Genomic DNA, 17,282 nt, shown 5'->3' with positions numbered 1-17,282 from the left:
TTGTGATTGAATGTTGGTTTGATCAATCACATAGTTCTTGAAAGTCATATGAACCAATTCTAAACTTTTTTGGAAGTGTTTTTCAAGGTTGTAAGTGTGAAAGAGAACTTACAAAGTTAAGATGTCGACAAACTTTGAACACGTGCTGAGAATGTTTATTTCTATAATTGTTCAAATATATTCCTTAACGGCTAAGGGAAAAGAATCCCAGGATCGAAACACAATTAAGTTAAGAATCTTTTAATTAAGAAATAACACAACCTGTATTATTTCAATTGATGATCACGAATGCACAACCTGTATTATTTCAATTCTATAAAATATAATGCGGAAAAGAAATAACACAGACACCAGAAATTTTGTTGACGAGGAAACCGCAAATGCAGAAAAACCCCGGGACCTAGTCCAGATTTAATACACATTGTATTAAGCCGCTGCAGACACTAGCCTACTGCAAACTAACTTCGAACTGGACTATAGTTGAACACCAATCAGTCTCCCACCGATCCAAGGTACAGTTGTACTCCTACGCCTCTGATCCCATCAGGATACTACGCACTTGATTCCCTTAGCTGATCTCACCCACAACCAAGAGTTGCTGCAACCCAAAATCACATACTTGACAATAAACAGATATGTCTCACACAGAAAAGTCTATCAAAGGATAAATTTGTCTCCCACAGATAAACCCTAGGTTTTGTTCCGTCTTAAGATATAAAATCAAGGTGAACAAGAACCAATTGATAATCCAGTCTTATATTCCCGAAAAACAGCCTAGATTAATCAATCACCTCTCTACAATCCTTCCTGACTACACAGGTGGTTTGTCGAGGAATCACAAACAGTAAGATGAAGATGTTTGTGACTTCTTTATCTTGCCTATCGGAGAACTCTCACGATCTCAAGCCAATCAATCGATTGTATTCGTATGATAGAAGATGCAAGATCAGATCACACAACTACGATAAAGTAGTATATGTCTGGCTTCACAATCCCAATGAAGTCTTTAAGTCGTTAACCTGATTTTAGAGAAGAAAATCAAAGGTTAATGGAGATCGACTCTAGCCGGCGCACTAGTAGCACACAGACGTGTGGGGATTAGTTTTTCACAATGCTAGATGTCTCCTTTATATAGCCTTCAAATTAGGGTTTTGCCTTAGGTATAAAGCAATCCTCATTCACCATTAGATGAAAACCTGATTTAGATTCAAGCTAATATTTCTAAACCGTTCTATCGAAAACTTAGCTTGTCACACACACTTGGGTAAACGTTTACTGTGTTTGTGAAAACCATGCCCAAACGTGTATGTGTATGTTGGTTCAACATAGTAACCCAAAAAGTTTAACCATATGAGCATTTCATATCAACCTTGTTCTTCTTCACCATAACTAGTTTAATTGACTCAAATGAACTAGTTAAAGAGTTGTTCAATTGCTATGAGATCTTATGTAACTACACAATACACAATTGAAACAAAGATGATTCGATTCAATTGAATCGGCTCATGAACATTATAGCCACGGTTTGCATAAAGCATTCCTTAGTAATTTAATGTTTCATGTTCAGACCACATCTTTAGATCATAACCTCTTAAGTTCATAAACAAGTTCGCGGACGTAAGTTAATCGGTTGAGTTTTCCAAACTCAGCAGAAATTCTCGGAAAGGGAACTTCCGCCAGTTCGCGGACTGGGTTCGCGGACTTAGCACACAAACGAGTTTTGGAAAATCCAGTAGAAATTCTCGGTCGAGAACTTCCGACAGTTCGCTGACTGAGTCTGCGGACTGGGTTCGCTGACTTGGCAAGCAAAATCCACAATCCTCCCGGTTTCTCTTGATCAACAAAGTTCGAAAACTTCGGTTCAAGGAATACATGGTTATGTAAACTAAACTCTCATTTCAATCATTGAGACATTCTCAGAGGACGCTATGTATCCGTTATTCACAGACCGATTCACGTCAGAGCAATTCTCAAGGTGATTGAAACTTTTCATGACTTTCGTCACTAGGTGAAGATAAACTTGATCAAAGCGAAACGCTTTACCAACACACGATTTTGAGATAAAAGATACGCAATGAATGCTCAGCTCGAAATGTCAAATGTGTATGATCTAGTCTATATAGCATACGACTTTTGTCTCATAAGAAGTAGAAGATAAAATAGATAGACTTTTGAGTGATAGATAAGTTCAAGTCTCCACATACCTTTTTGTTGATGAAGTTCCACGGTTCCTTGTATAGATATTCGTCATTGTATGATGAATCGCCATGAAGTCCTCGAGCTCAACTACACTTTTCTATCCTAGTTCGAGACTTAGCTATGTAGGCTAGAAATCAAAACTTATAGTTTTGATCACTAACATTGACAAACATGCTTGAGATAGAACGCATGCGAGGTCGACCGAGTTATGCTCTAACAATCTCTCCCTTTGTTTTTAGTGACAAAACTATTAATACATATGGAATACGAAAAAGATAAACTTTAGTGGCTCCTATTCCATAGTCTAATCTTCAACGTTCCCTGAAATCTTCGTCCTTCCAAGTACTCCAATGATCCCAAAGTTTGTAAGTTTAGCATCACCGTTGTTGAAGATCCGTAGCTATAACAATGAGAGAAATCGAGATTCTCGATCATTATTATACAGTGTCATAGTATTATTATGTAATATCAAAGTCCAATTGTATCACAACTTTAACAATAATACTACGGTGATATGTATCACTCCCCCTTAGTCAATACTCCATCTCGATCATGGAAACCACTCCCCCTTACACAATGATCCGAAAACCATATGTATTTGTAGTGTGAACTACATTATTTCTCCCCCTTTTTGTCAATAAAATTGGCAAAGATACAAGAACGGGATCATAATGAAATTTCCACAAGAGACATTTCATAGACTAAAAGAAAAATAAATACCAACTTAATTTAGATGCAATCATAAAGCCGAAGCTAAATGCATTCATCAAGGAGTTTTAAGATACAAGATAACCCCTATAAAATTCCACAGCCGCACACCCCGCAAGATATTACCATTAAGCACAAGTTCAAAAGAACTCTCCCCCATTTGATGTCATTCCCGAGAGAACAACAAGAGCGACCTTAATTTCGAAAGAAAAGAAGGATTTTTTTAATTGGACACCAAAAACCATAGGAATGATTTTCTATATCCAAAGCTCAACCAAATTAATCACAAGTAAACCCATGATTAATTCAATTGAAAACGCAACTAAATCAAACCACAAAAGTGATCAATTTAATTAAAAGTGATCAACATAAGTAAACTTACGGAGCTACGACTAAGGTAATCATACGGAGATGACTAACTTAATCGTTCACATACTCAACATAAGGAAAAACTTACGGAATATACGACTACATGAACCAATAGAACATGATTAGTATAGCCGTTCATATACTCAACGCAAGAATTTGTGGAATATATGAAAACTTAACTAGATTAATCACAAGAGAACCTATAATTAATCTAATTGGAATACAAACAACCAAACTAATCACCGAAGTAATCAATTTAATTAATTTGGGCTCAACATAAGAGAACTTATGGAACCCCGACTAAGTTCATCTTATAATATGACAACCTTAACCGTACATGTACTCGACATAAGAAAGAAAACTTATGGAGTACAAACTAAATAACCAAACTGGTTGATTAATTTAGTTCCTAATGCTCGACATATAACATCTTATGGAACAACCAACAAGCCAATAAGAATAATCGACTTGGTTGTATCTTGCTCAACACAAGACACTCAATGGAGCCTTCACGGTAAGACATAACAAGATGGATCAATGAAGATCAATACCGTGGATAACATACAAGGATCTATTCTATTTTCCATCATAACGATATAATAGACTTTATCCTGTCAAACAAAAGATATCATCCTATTTTCCATCAAATACATGACTGCATAGGCATAACTTTTGTAATTGTCAAAAAGTCCATTCGTCCTTTCATCAATACGAATATCGATTCATGAATGACTTTACTTTTGACCGCAATATGGGAAACATATGTAAAAAATATTTTCGTAACGAAACAAAAGTATTCAAGGCAGACCATAAAATTTATTACAACCCATGAAGAGTTTAAACCAAGGTTTTAGGAAAACAAACATTAGCATTCATACATTATAGAGATTACTCACTTTCATAATAGTGATCTCTCTCAATTTCATAGAACTTTTCTCCAAGGCAGGTACAACGACTACAACATACTGCACCTTTTCTTTAAGAACAACAATTTCTTTCTTGGCGCGAGCAAGCTTTTTTTTTGTTTCAGCAAGTTCAATCTGGAGAAGATCCATCTCATCCGCATCAACAGCAGGTGGAGCAGCAGGAGCATTTCTGACAGTTGAGGGCGTCATCTTTTCAATGCTTGACCTTTTTTATCATTGATGGTCCTCTGAGATTGGTTCCAATCCTTTGAAGGTTGTAACTAGCACAGATTCTTGAAGTGAGGCAGGGAAGTCCAGGTCTTCTATTACTGCTTTGTTTAACATTGATTATAGAGTTGATAATTACTCCACAGAAATCGATCTGCCTCCCTTCAACAATTAGATAGAAAACTAAGTAACATCCTTCGTCCAGCGGTTGTTGTCACAGGTGCTTGGCAACATATTTTCCACAATTAGCTTAGAAACAACCTTGAGATGAATACCTTCTCCTTGTACACAGACCTTACCATCATTTCGAACGAGATTCTGATTAAACAGTAAGACAGAAAGGTCTTCTAAAGTTAGTCTTTCGGCTGGAGGAAAATGAGTGCCACCAATGGGTACTTGAACAAGTCTTGAGACAATTTCTCTGTTAACATCAATTACAGTTCCTCCCACCATGGTTTTGAAGGAGTCGTATATACGGTTTACATCATGAATATTTGCATAAAGTTGTGCAACCATTTCACTATGAACATTTCCCGAGGGTTCGTGAATCATTCCCCAATGATGATTACTAAACAAATTGTTAAGGTAGGTAATATCACCAATAGTTGGATCAAGAAAACGTTCGCGAATGGGTGTTTTGCTCATGAATTCAACATACAGTTCACGTGCTGCATGGTTAAAGAATCTAACACCTAATTCTAGGTCAAGGAACGATTCATACCTAAGTTGATGACTAGAGCTACCAACTTGTCTATTTCTTCTATAACTCATGATTGGAAGAAGAAGAAAAAACAAAATGAGGTAGAAGACTTACTCGGTTCGCGGTCTAGGACAAATGGTGAATCTCGTACACAAACTCGAAACCCAAAGCGAGATTCAACCCAAGATGCAGAAACTTCTTCTGAAGACAGGGGTACTCACGGATTTTTGTTTAGTTTAGAAACGTGAGCATGAGGGTGGAAGAACCGAACACGAACTGTTGAGTTCCTTCTCTCATTTTCGAACTGAAGAAGCAAGGGAAGAAGGTGAAATAACCGAGGGGAGGATTTTTCACTTTTTATGTGTTGAGCAAAACACTTGCCACGTTCGCGCACTGGACTCGTTTGTGAGACGGTTTCAACAGCAGCACGTGCGAGCGTCTTGTGTGGTTCCAAGGGCGTGTTTGTTTGACCCTCATAACACCATGAGAGGGCTTCCTTCCAACAGCTCTTACATCTTGCAAGAATTAGATAATTCCAGAGTAAACATCTTTCAAGATAATCAAAGATTATAATCAGACACAAGAAATTTTTCTGATTTCTCTTTTTCCATCTTTTATGTCGAGGATTTTTTATGTTGCATAAACCAAATTTTTTGAGAGTACAGAACATCCTTATTTCTTTATAGGGTTTGACAATAAAATTATCTTGGTGGGATAACTTAGGAATTGAGCAATGAATCAATTCACGCTTTGAGATGATATACTCAGATGTCTGAGATTTAAACTCCTCTTGTAATTCTTTTAGTTTATCAAAACTAATTGGATTACACCAAGGAGGAGCATTGAATTCACTGATTAGTAAATTGATGTCAACCTCAACATGAATACTATTTAACACAGCTTGATTTAGCCTATCAAGAGACTCATGTTCCTTCAGAACAAGAAGGTCAACATCAGAAGTTAGGCTTTCAAGTATCTTTTCAATCTCTGAAAACATTTCAAGGGATTTTAGACAAGAATTCTTCTACTGAAATGATAAAATCAGACATGGAAGAAAATCCTTCAATCGCTGGGTCTAGTGGTGCATTTATTGATATAGCAATTCTGTCCATATAGTCAAATCGCCACAAACACAGAATTTTGAGGTCTTTAACTTGTTTGCCTGCTCTGATACCAATTGAAAAAGCGGGGGTCTAACAACACCACCCAATATTTCGCTTAGGAATCTGTATGGACTAACTCCGAAATACTTTACTAGAGAATCAACTAGACAGTCAGACTCAATCTAGATAAAAGTATCTCAAGGAGTTAATATCTCTCTCTTGATTTGATTTTTACTCAAGCTAAAAACAATAGCGAGCCTTTATCAAATACAAGGAATACTTGGACGGTACCAAAGACCAATGTCCAAGGATCAATCAATATCAATCAACAACCAAAGGTTGGATTTCCAATTGATGATCACGAACAATCTGTATTATTTCAATTATATAAAATATAATGTGGAAAAGAAATAACACAGACACCAGAAATTTTGTTGACGAGGAAACCGCAAATGCAGAAAAACCCCGGGACCTAGTCAAGATTGAATACACATTGTATTAAGCCTCTACAGACACTAGCCTACTGCAAACTAACTTCGGACTAGACTATATGAAATGCTCATACAGTTGTACTCCTACGCCTCTGATCCCAGCAGGATACTACGTACTTGATTCCCTTAGCTGATCTCACCCACAACTAAGAGTTGCTGCAACCCAAAATCACAGACTTGATAATAAACAGATCTGTCTCACACAGAAACGTATATCAAAGGATAAATTTGTCTCCCACAGATAAACCCTGGGTTTTTTTCCGTCTTAAGATATAAAATCAAGGTGAACAGGAACCAATTGATAATCCGGTCTTATATTCCCGAAGAACAACCTAGATTAATCAATCACCTCTCTACAATACTTACTAACTACACATGCGGTTTGTCGAGGAATCACAAACAGTGAGACGAAGATGTTTGTGACTTCTTTATCTTGCCTATCGGGGAACTCTCACGATCTCAAGCCAATCAATCGATTGTACTCGTACGATAGAAGATGCAAGATCCGATCACACAACTATGATAAAGTAGTATCGGTCTGGCTTCACAATCCCAATGAAGTCTTTAAGTCGTTAACCTGATTTTAGAGAAGAAAATCAAAGGTTAATGGAGATCGACTCTAGTGGGCGCACTAGTAGCACACAGACGTGTGGGGACTAGTTTTGCACAATGCTAGATGTCTCCTTTATATAGCCTTCAAATCAGGGTTTTGCCTTAGGTACAAAGCAATCCTTATTCACCGTTAGATGAAAACCTTATTTAGATTCAAGCTAATATTTCTCAACCGTTAGATCGAAAACTTAGCTTGTCACACGCACTTGGGTAAACGTTTACTGGGTTTGTGAAAACCATTCCCAAACGTGTACGTGTACGTTGGTTCAATATAGTAACCCAAAAAGGTTAACCATATGAGCATTTCATATCAACCTTGTTCTTCTTCACCATAACTAGTTCAATTGACTCAAATGAACTAGTTAAAGAGTTGTTCAATTGCTATGAGATCTTATGTAACCACACAAGACACAATTGAAACAAAGATGATTCGATTCAATTGAATCGACTCATGAACATTATAGTCATGGTTTGCATAAAACATTCCTTAGTAATTTAATGTTTCATGTTCAGAGCACATCTTTAGATCATAACCTCTTAAGTTCACAAACAAGTTCGCGGACTAAAGTTAATCGGTTGAGTTTTCCAAACTCAGCAGAAATTCTCGGAAAGAGAACTTCCGCCAGTTCGCGGATTGAGTTCGCGGACTTAGCACACAAACGAGTTTTGGAAAATCTAGTAGAAATTCTCGTTCGAGAACTTCCGACAGTTCGCGGACTTGGAAAGCCAATTCCACAATCCTCCTGATTTCTCTTGATCAACAAAGCTCGAAAACTTCGGTTCAAGGAATACATGGTTATGTAATCTAAACTCTCACTTCAATCATTGAGACATTCTCAGAGGACGCTATGTAGCCGTTACTCACAGACCGATTCACGTCAGAGCAATTCTCAAGGTGATTGAAACTTTTCATGACTTTCGTCACTAGGTGAAGATAAACTTGATCAAAGCGAAACGCTTTACCAACACACGATTTCGAGATAAAAGATAAGCAATGAATTCTCAGCTCGAAATGTCAAATGTGTATGATCTAATCTATATAGCATACGACTTTTGTCTCATAAGAAGTAGGAGATAGAATAGATAGACTTTTGAGTGATAGATAAGTTCAAGTCTCCACATACCTTTTTGTTGATGAAGTTCCACGGTTCCTTGTATAGATCTTCTTCGTTGTATGATGAATCGCCATGAAGTCCTTGAGCTCAACTACACTTTTTTATCCTAATCCGAGACTTAGCTATGTAGGCTAGAAATCAAGACTTATAGTTTTGATCACTAACATTGACAAACATGCTTGAGATATCAACACATGCGAGGTCGACCGAGCTATGCTCTAACAATAATCCATTGTTAACAGACTCTGTTCTGTGCGTGATTGATCACAAGAGATTCAAGTGATTGTGTGCAGGTTTTTATTGAAGATTTAAGAAGATTTGAAGACAAAGAAGATATTGAAGATCTGACTTGGGTTTTATAATCTTTGGTGTACACAATACTTGTTTCGGTAAAAGAGGATCCAATTAATAATCGGTTTATCCTTGTGGTAGATTGGATTGATTAATTGAGTAGATCGGTATCAACACGGTTCTTCGGATTAAAGGTGTTGTTGGCTTAATCTTAAACGATTACCTTAGGGTGATTGAACATAAGATAGATCTTGACCTGACGAAGGAGTTTATGTTAAGATAAACGGAAGAGCCTTTGTCCGACTCATATCACTTGGTTGAATAGAGTTGATACCAAACAGATTTCTTGTTCCTTTACTGTTTGGAATACGAACCAAAGGGATTGTTCCAAGTACGTGACTTATTCATAGGTCGGAGGCGTGGGAATACAAACGGAACTAAGTGAACTATAGGGTTAGTTACTTGGTCTCAACTATACGAAGTTAGGTATAATTTTGTGTAGCGGCTTAATTCAGAGAGTATTCAATTCTGGACTAGGTCCCGGGGTTTTTATGCATTCGCGGTTTCCTCGTTAACAAAATCTTGTTGTGTCATTTACTTTTATTTTCCGCATTATAATTGTTTTATTATAATTAAAGTAAATTACACAAACTTTAATTCCTATTTACTTGATAAGTGAATCTTATTGTGTTTGGTTAAGTCCGAACCTTTTTATCAAGTAACATACTTCGTTGTTGTATTGTCTCGATATCGTATCCATAGACGATCACACGAAGTGTGAACCCATTAGTTGTATTTTCTCGACTCAGTCCATAGACAATCACTTTCGGAGAAAGGACTTATAGGTAGGAAAAGTTTTAGCTTGAGGTATATTTGGGTACCCTCGCCTTTTCATATTTACTCAAGCTAAAAGAAATCAGCGAGTCTTTAATCAAACACAAGGAATAACTTGGACGGTACCAAAGACCAATGTCCAAGGATCAATCAATGACAATCAACAACCAAAGGTTGGATTATGCTAATCGTTGATCTAACGCACAGCCTGTATTATTTCAATTATAAAGATAAAGCAATATAATGAGGAAACTGAAATAACACAGACACCAGAAATTTTGTTAATGAGGAAACCGCAAATGTAGAAGAACCCCGGGACCTAGTCCAGATTGAATACACATTGTATTAAGCCGCTACAGACAATAGCCTACTTTAAACTAACTTCAGACTGGATTATAGTTGAACCCCAATCAGTCTTCCACTGATCTAAGGTACAGTTGTACTCCCTACGCCTCTGATCCCAGCAGGATACTGCGCATTTGATTCCCTTAGCTGATCTCACCCACAACTAAGAGTTGCTACGACCCAAAATCGCAGGCTTTAACAATAAACAAATCTGTCTCGCACAGACAAGTCTATCAAAGGATCAATATGTCTCCCACAGAAAAACCCTAAAGTTTTTGTTCCGTCTTTTGATAATAATCAAGGTGAACAGGAACCAATTGATAATCCGGTCGTATATTCCCGAAGAACATCCTAGATTAATCAATCACCTCACAACAATCTTAATCGTATGGTAGCGAAGCAAGATGTTGCGGAATCACAAACAATGAGAATGTTTGTGATTTTTTTTTATATCTTGCCTATCGCAGATATCAATCTCAAGCCAATCAATAAGATTGTACTCGTACGACAGAAGATGCAAGATCAGATCACACAACTACGATAAAAGTAGTATCGGCCTGGCTTCACAATCCCAATGAAGTCTTCAAGTCGTTTAACATGGTTTTAGAAGAAGAAAACCAAAGGTTAAAGGAGAACCGACTCTAGCACGCAAACTAGTATCACATGTAAGGTGTGGGAATTAGTTTTGCAGAGTTGCTAGATGTCCCCTTATATAGTCTTTAAAATCAGGGTTTTTCCTTGGTATCAAAGCAATCAATATCCACCGTTAGATAAAAATATGATTTAGATTCAAGCTAATATTTCTCAACCGTTAGATCGAAAACTTAGCTTGTTATACACAAATGAAATGCGCGCTTCTAGGCTTGTTAATCGTACCCAAACTTGTACATTGTTGGTTCAACAATAGTCAACCAAAAGGTTATCCATATGAGCATTTCATATCAACCATGTTCTTCTTCACCATAACTAGTTCAAATGACTCAATTGAACTAGTTAGAGAGTTGTTCAATTGCAAGGAAATCTTATGTAACTACACAAGACACAATTGAAGCAAAGATGATTTGATTCACTCGAATCGGTTCATGAACTTTTATAGCCACGGTTTGCAAATAGCATTCCTTAGTCTTTTTGAGTTTATGTTCAGAAATCATCTTTAGATATCTAACCTTCTCAAGTTCGCACACTAGGTTCGCGGACTTAAGCAACTGGGCAGAGTTTACTGTGACAGACCAGAGAATTTTTGCTTCCTACGGGTCAGGTTAGGACCCGCTTGGAGAACTCTGACTCTCTGATACGCCTCTCTGATACGCCATTTGAGAAACAAGACTTTCAAATTTTTCAAACCAATCCGATTTTACCAAGCAAATGTTCACCGATTCATGCCAAACTGCTTCATGAGCGGCCAAACTCTTGTGCAAGTGATAAGTGACGATCATCTCCAAGCAAACACCAAGGTTCAAAGACTGTGACTCTGCTGAACAGAAACCTCATTTAACGGTCATGTAAATGTCAGAATTGTCAGGGTATTTCTGGATACCAACCACCACCGGCCACCGCCAATGGTCTTCCGGGTAGCCACCGAGGTGGTGAGGTGCCCCAGTGGGCCTGACAACACACACCGTATCAGACGGGTGAGGGATGGCCAGTGCCAATGTCAGGGTAGTTCTGGATACCAGCCACCATCGGCCAGTGCCAATAGTCTTCCGGGTAGCCACCGAAGTGGGGTGCCCCCGTGGGCCTGACAAGGGTTGCCACTTAGGCCTAACAAGAGTTGCCACTTAGGCTTAACAATCTCACCATGCAGACGGTTCATCCACCGATGGTGGGGGTGCCAATTGCGGCCTAGTAGATGGTATGAACTGCTCTGCAGTAACCATCCCTCATTAGATGGTATGAATTGCCTTTAAAAGACAACAACCATCTCTCAGATGATATGAGTTACCACGTAGGGTAAAAAACCATGGTTTAACTTACGAGCCGAAACAGATGATATGAATTACCTTGAACGGTAATAACCATCTCTTGTCTCACAAGCTGTATAGTTATCAGATGTATGATTTACCTCAGATGGTAATAATCATTTCTCGCTAGGCAGTATGAACAACCAGTGCTGCAACCACCTCTAACAAACATTATATAATTTGCGAGGGTCGCAATCATCTCTAAATAGATGGTATAAACTGCCAAGCAGCAACCAACCCTTTTCAGATGATATGAACAACCTTGGGGATTTGTGCTGAACCGCATAGCGGCTGCCTACGTACCCTCTCCGTTGCTCGAAGGGATCAAGCACGACCGTAGTTCGTCATCCTTTATTAAGATAGTATGAATTGCATAACAACAACTATCCCTAACTTATAGCATTACCAATAATTACTTTAGCAGCTACCAATCAATGGCAAGATTCAATATCAATGTCGGTACTTGTACTCGCAATCTATAGTATACTACATTTCTGTTGCATATCTAATCCAATCCATACCATACACATATTTATATATAAGCAATGGAACTTGAAACACTCGCAAACTGTTATCAAGCTAAAGTCTATCCATTGGATCCAACCACAAATGAAACAGGTGTATAGGCTAAAAGATAACAGACAAAAATGATAACTTTTTAATAAGATAGTAAAGGCATATTTTTGTCTCAATATTACCCGACCAGGTGAATCCAAACAATGGCCACCTATACTAATATGTACAATAGTCTCATCATCCCTACTCCAGAAGAAAAATACCACAACAACCAATGTTTTCACTATAACCGAAATACTAAAGGCAAACCTCAAAATATGCTATAAGGAATGTTTTAAGGAAAATCCTTTACTGTGTCTCGTTTCTCGGCGTACTTGGGCACAATATCTGGCTACTTTTGAATGTGGCGCATATGAATGTTGAATGCCGGATAAACCTCACTTATTTCATTATCATTTTTAGCAACATTTATATACTTGCTTACCGACAAACTGGTACCTGCTAGAGATACTATATATGATAACAATAATTTCTCTCAATTGGAGCACGCATCATTTGAACCAAAGGCCCGAAATAAATCAAACCAAGCCATCATGGTATGGACATCGAATATGTAGTGTACCAATGCTAGAAACTAGAGTAAATCTAGACAATACTACCAGTGGTAGAATTCTATCAAAATCAGACCCTTGAACATTCTACAACACTTGTACCAATCCAAAAATATGAGCTAACTAAGTAGTAGCAATATTCCGAAACAAACAAAACGGTGATTTATATTAGCTTAACTTGACAAAAATTCACTCCTTGTAACAAAAGCAACTTAATTGCCTGTACATTGCACTAGCTCACTGATCTCCACCAAACACCAAGTGCGAGTTAAATTACAAATTCTAGCTATCAAAATAAGCTTGTACTCACCTCAGCCTTTTCTTCAAAGAGCATTTAAGTTCAATTACGTGGTGTAAACTCATAACAAATAAGATGAGTTAGGCTGTCTCTATTGAGCACTTAAAATAACTAAGGCTGAAATACTCACATAGCACTTAGTAAAGACTATCGGGACATGGATTTTTGTCTCCGGTAACTAGCTAGTGCACGAGCTATATTATCAATGAAGTTTAGAAAATATATAATCCAGTGGTACTCATAAATTAAGTCATAATAAAACTCATGGTATTGGCCTGATTTCAGTAGAAAGAAAATACCCGAATCATCTTAATAAGCCTATCAACTGTACAACCACAGTTCAGATGGTAAGTACTAATAATGGTTTAAGTGGACAACCAAATCCATGTCAGATTTCAAACCACATCTAAGCCATCACACTTTCTTTAACCGTGGAGATGAGAATAATTTCCTAGTAGACAGGAAATCGACATATCTTATCGTAGAGATGAATATCACTTCATACATAGCTTTCACCAAAGTTATACAGAGGATAAATAATAATGTATAATAAATGTGGCACACCCTTGGATGTCTAGATTCACATCAAATACTAAACTAGAACCCCAACAGTTGTTAACTCGTGCAATGATGTCGACAGAGGTATTACATGGTTATACATAAGAAAAATGATTGAAACTTGATCTCTTAAATATAAATTCAGATCATACAGCATCCTTTGAAACCATATAGAAGTTCAGCATATGCATCACCATTCGAACTCCAGACATTTACAACCACTTTAGTAAATTTACCATGCAAGCTCATATCTACATTGTGTACCGTTCTTATCAAACTATGCAATTTATACTCATCGGATCATAGTGAAATTTTCACCACAGATTCATAACTATATCAAGACCATTGTATAAAAATTATAAGGGAAAGTAACGGTTAAATCTCAAGACATGACTGATTTTATATGTTCCAACGAAGCTGAATTCGGACAGACATAACTTTAGAAAATCCAGGGTTTGGGATACTTACCCTGATCTATTTGGTTTGAAAATTTTACAGCTTCTTCATCATTAAAATGGGTTCTACATATCCAAAAATAAGAGAAATATATGGAGTCTAAATACTCAATTAGAGGTCTGGAAACTCTTGCACGTTATACAAGTTCTACAAACTTTGTCTCTGTAATACATCAGTTTTTGCTACTTTTCCTAGTCCGATTTTCCTGAAATTTTAGGCGACTTTTCCTGACATATATAAGCATAACATATTCAAATTTCATCCCCATCTAACCACTGGATCTCAAGAAATCAGTAAAACCATAACAGACATTCTAGGGTTTATAAAATTGATTTACCATACAATAATGCACTTCCCTTTCCCAAAGCTTGTTAGAAGTGAATTAAAGTAAAGAACAACAACACTTCATAATTTAGAATAAGAACATGATTTTGTTGAAATCCCCAATTTCATAAAGAGCCCTAATTCCTCAAATCGAAACATCAAAACATGAAATTGATGTTCTTTGCTAACTACCCATTGTTCTAAGAGATAGAAATTTCAAGAATCCATACTCAACTTAAGCAAAACAGATCCAAACACAACTAAGGCAAAATTATTATAGTTTCATAAAGCCGAAGTTTCATACCTTCCATGCAAACAACACAAAGATCAACAACAACGAATTAGTGGTTTTCCAAGCTCGACTCCTTAGATTTCTCAACAAATTCTCTAGAGTTTTAACCTCAGAAAATTTCAAGAGAAACCAATTCAGAAGAGGAGAACAGCTCCATCTCTTCTATGAAACTATCCAACACAAATCAACGACATCTGCAGCTTAACAGAAATCTAAGGCCACGAATCTCAATCATGCAAGAAAAATTTCTGTTTTATTCCTGGAGTTTCAGTCACAGAGAGAGACGAAAAGAGAAGAGGAAGAAGAAATCCGAGGCTCAACTCCCCTTAGGTTCTCAGTTTTTATGTAGACCAAAGAATGACACGTGCATAGCTGCGTGAATCAATGTTATTAGCACCCAAAATTGTTAAAGGCACACAAACATTAAATTTTCATTTTCTTATCTTTAGCACACTCAGTGTAAAATTTGATTTCTAACCCTGGCTTCAGCTAAACCCGAAAGAAAGATTCCTACTGTCACACCATTAATCCCTTAAAAAGAATTTTGTCCCCAAAGTTCAAAATATAACTTAGAAGCAGGGAGGATTACGTGTAATCGCAATGTATTAAAACGCTGACGAGTCCCAAACTCACAGTTCCGAATGAACCAGAACTGCTCTGATACCAACTGTGACAGACCAGAGAATTTTTGCTTCCTACGGGTCAGGTTAGGACCCGCTTGGAGAACTCCGACTCCTGATACGGTGTGTGTTGTCAGGCCCACTGGGGCACCCCACCACCTCGGTGGCTACCCGGAAGACCATTGACACTGGCCGGTGGTGGCTGGTATCCAGAACTACCCTGACAATTCTGACATTTACATGACCCTTAAATGAGGTTTCTGTTCAGCAGAATCACAGTCTTCGAACCTTGGTGTTTGCTTGGAGATGATCGTCACTTATCACTTGCACAAGAGTTTGCTCGCTCATGAAGCAGTTTGGCATGAATCGGTGAACATTTGCTTGGTAAAATCAGATTGGTTTGAAAAATTTGAAAGTCTTGTTTCTCAAGTGGCATATCAGAGAGTCAGAGTTCTCCAAGCGGGTCCTAACCTGACCCGTAGGAAGCAAAAATTCTCTGGTCTGTCACATTTATAAACTCCAGCAGAAAATCTCGGCAAAAGACCTTCCGCCGGTTCGCGGACTGGTATTCACGCAACTAGTTTGTCAACTCCAGCAAAATTTCTCAGGATGAGAAGTTTGGCAGTTCGCAGACTGGGTTAGCGGACTTGGCACTTGCCATTCTTCCGGTTCTCTTGATCAACGAAGTTCGAAAACTTTGGTTCAAGGAATAGGACTTATACATAAATGTGTTCCCACAACAATGTTTATGTCCACCATTGGTTATCCAATCTAAACTCTCATTCCAATCATTGAAACATTCTTAGAGGACGTTATATAGTTGTTACACCATTTCTCGTCAAAGCAATTTTCAAAGTGATTGAAACATAACATGACTTTCGTCACTAGGTAAGGATAAACTTGGTCGAAGCGAAAAGCTTACCAACACATATTTCGAGATATAGATAGGCGAGGCATACTCGGCTCAAAATACCAAATGTGTATAATCATAGTCTATATATATATAGCATACGGATTTTTGTCTCAAAGAGTAGGAGATAAAATAGATATACTTTTGAGTGACACATAACTTCAAGTCTCCACATAATTTTTTGTCGAGAAGTTCCACCGGTTCCTTGAGTAGATCTTCGTCTTGTATGATGAATCGCCATGGAGTCCTTGAGCTCAACTACACTTACTATCCTAGTCCGAGACTTAGCTATAGTAGACTAGAAATCAAGACTTATAGTTTTGATCATTAACATTGACAAACATGCTTGAGATAGCAACGCATGAGAGTTCGACCGAGCAATGCTCTAACAATCTCCCCCTTTGTCAATTTTAGTGACGAAACTATCAATACATATGGAATACAAAAAATATAATGAAACTTTAGTAGCTCCTATTCCACATGTCTAATCTTCAACATTCCTCGAAATCTTCATCACTTCCAAGTACTCCAATGATCCCAAAGGTTGTAAGTTTAGCATCACTGTTGTTAAAGATCCGTAGCTATGACAATGAGAAAGCATCGGTCTCGATCATTGTTATACATTGTCATAGTATTATTATACAGCGTCAAAGTTCAATTGTATCACAACTTCAACAATAATACTATGGTGATATGTATCACTCCCCCTTAGTCATACTCCATCTCACATGGAAACCACTCCCCCTTACACAATGATCCGAAGACCATATGTATTTGTACTGTGAACTACATATTAATTCTCCCCCTTTTTGTCAATAAAATTGCAAAGGTACAAG

Source organism: Papaver somniferum, chromosome 3 (assembly GCF_003573695.1).
Source record: "Papaver somniferum cultivar HN1 chromosome 3, ASM357369v1, whole genome shotgun sequence".
NCBI lineage: Eukaryota > Viridiplantae > Streptophyta > Magnoliopsida > Ranunculales > Papaveraceae > Papaver > Papaver somniferum.
This window is presented reverse-complemented; position numbering follows the sequence as displayed.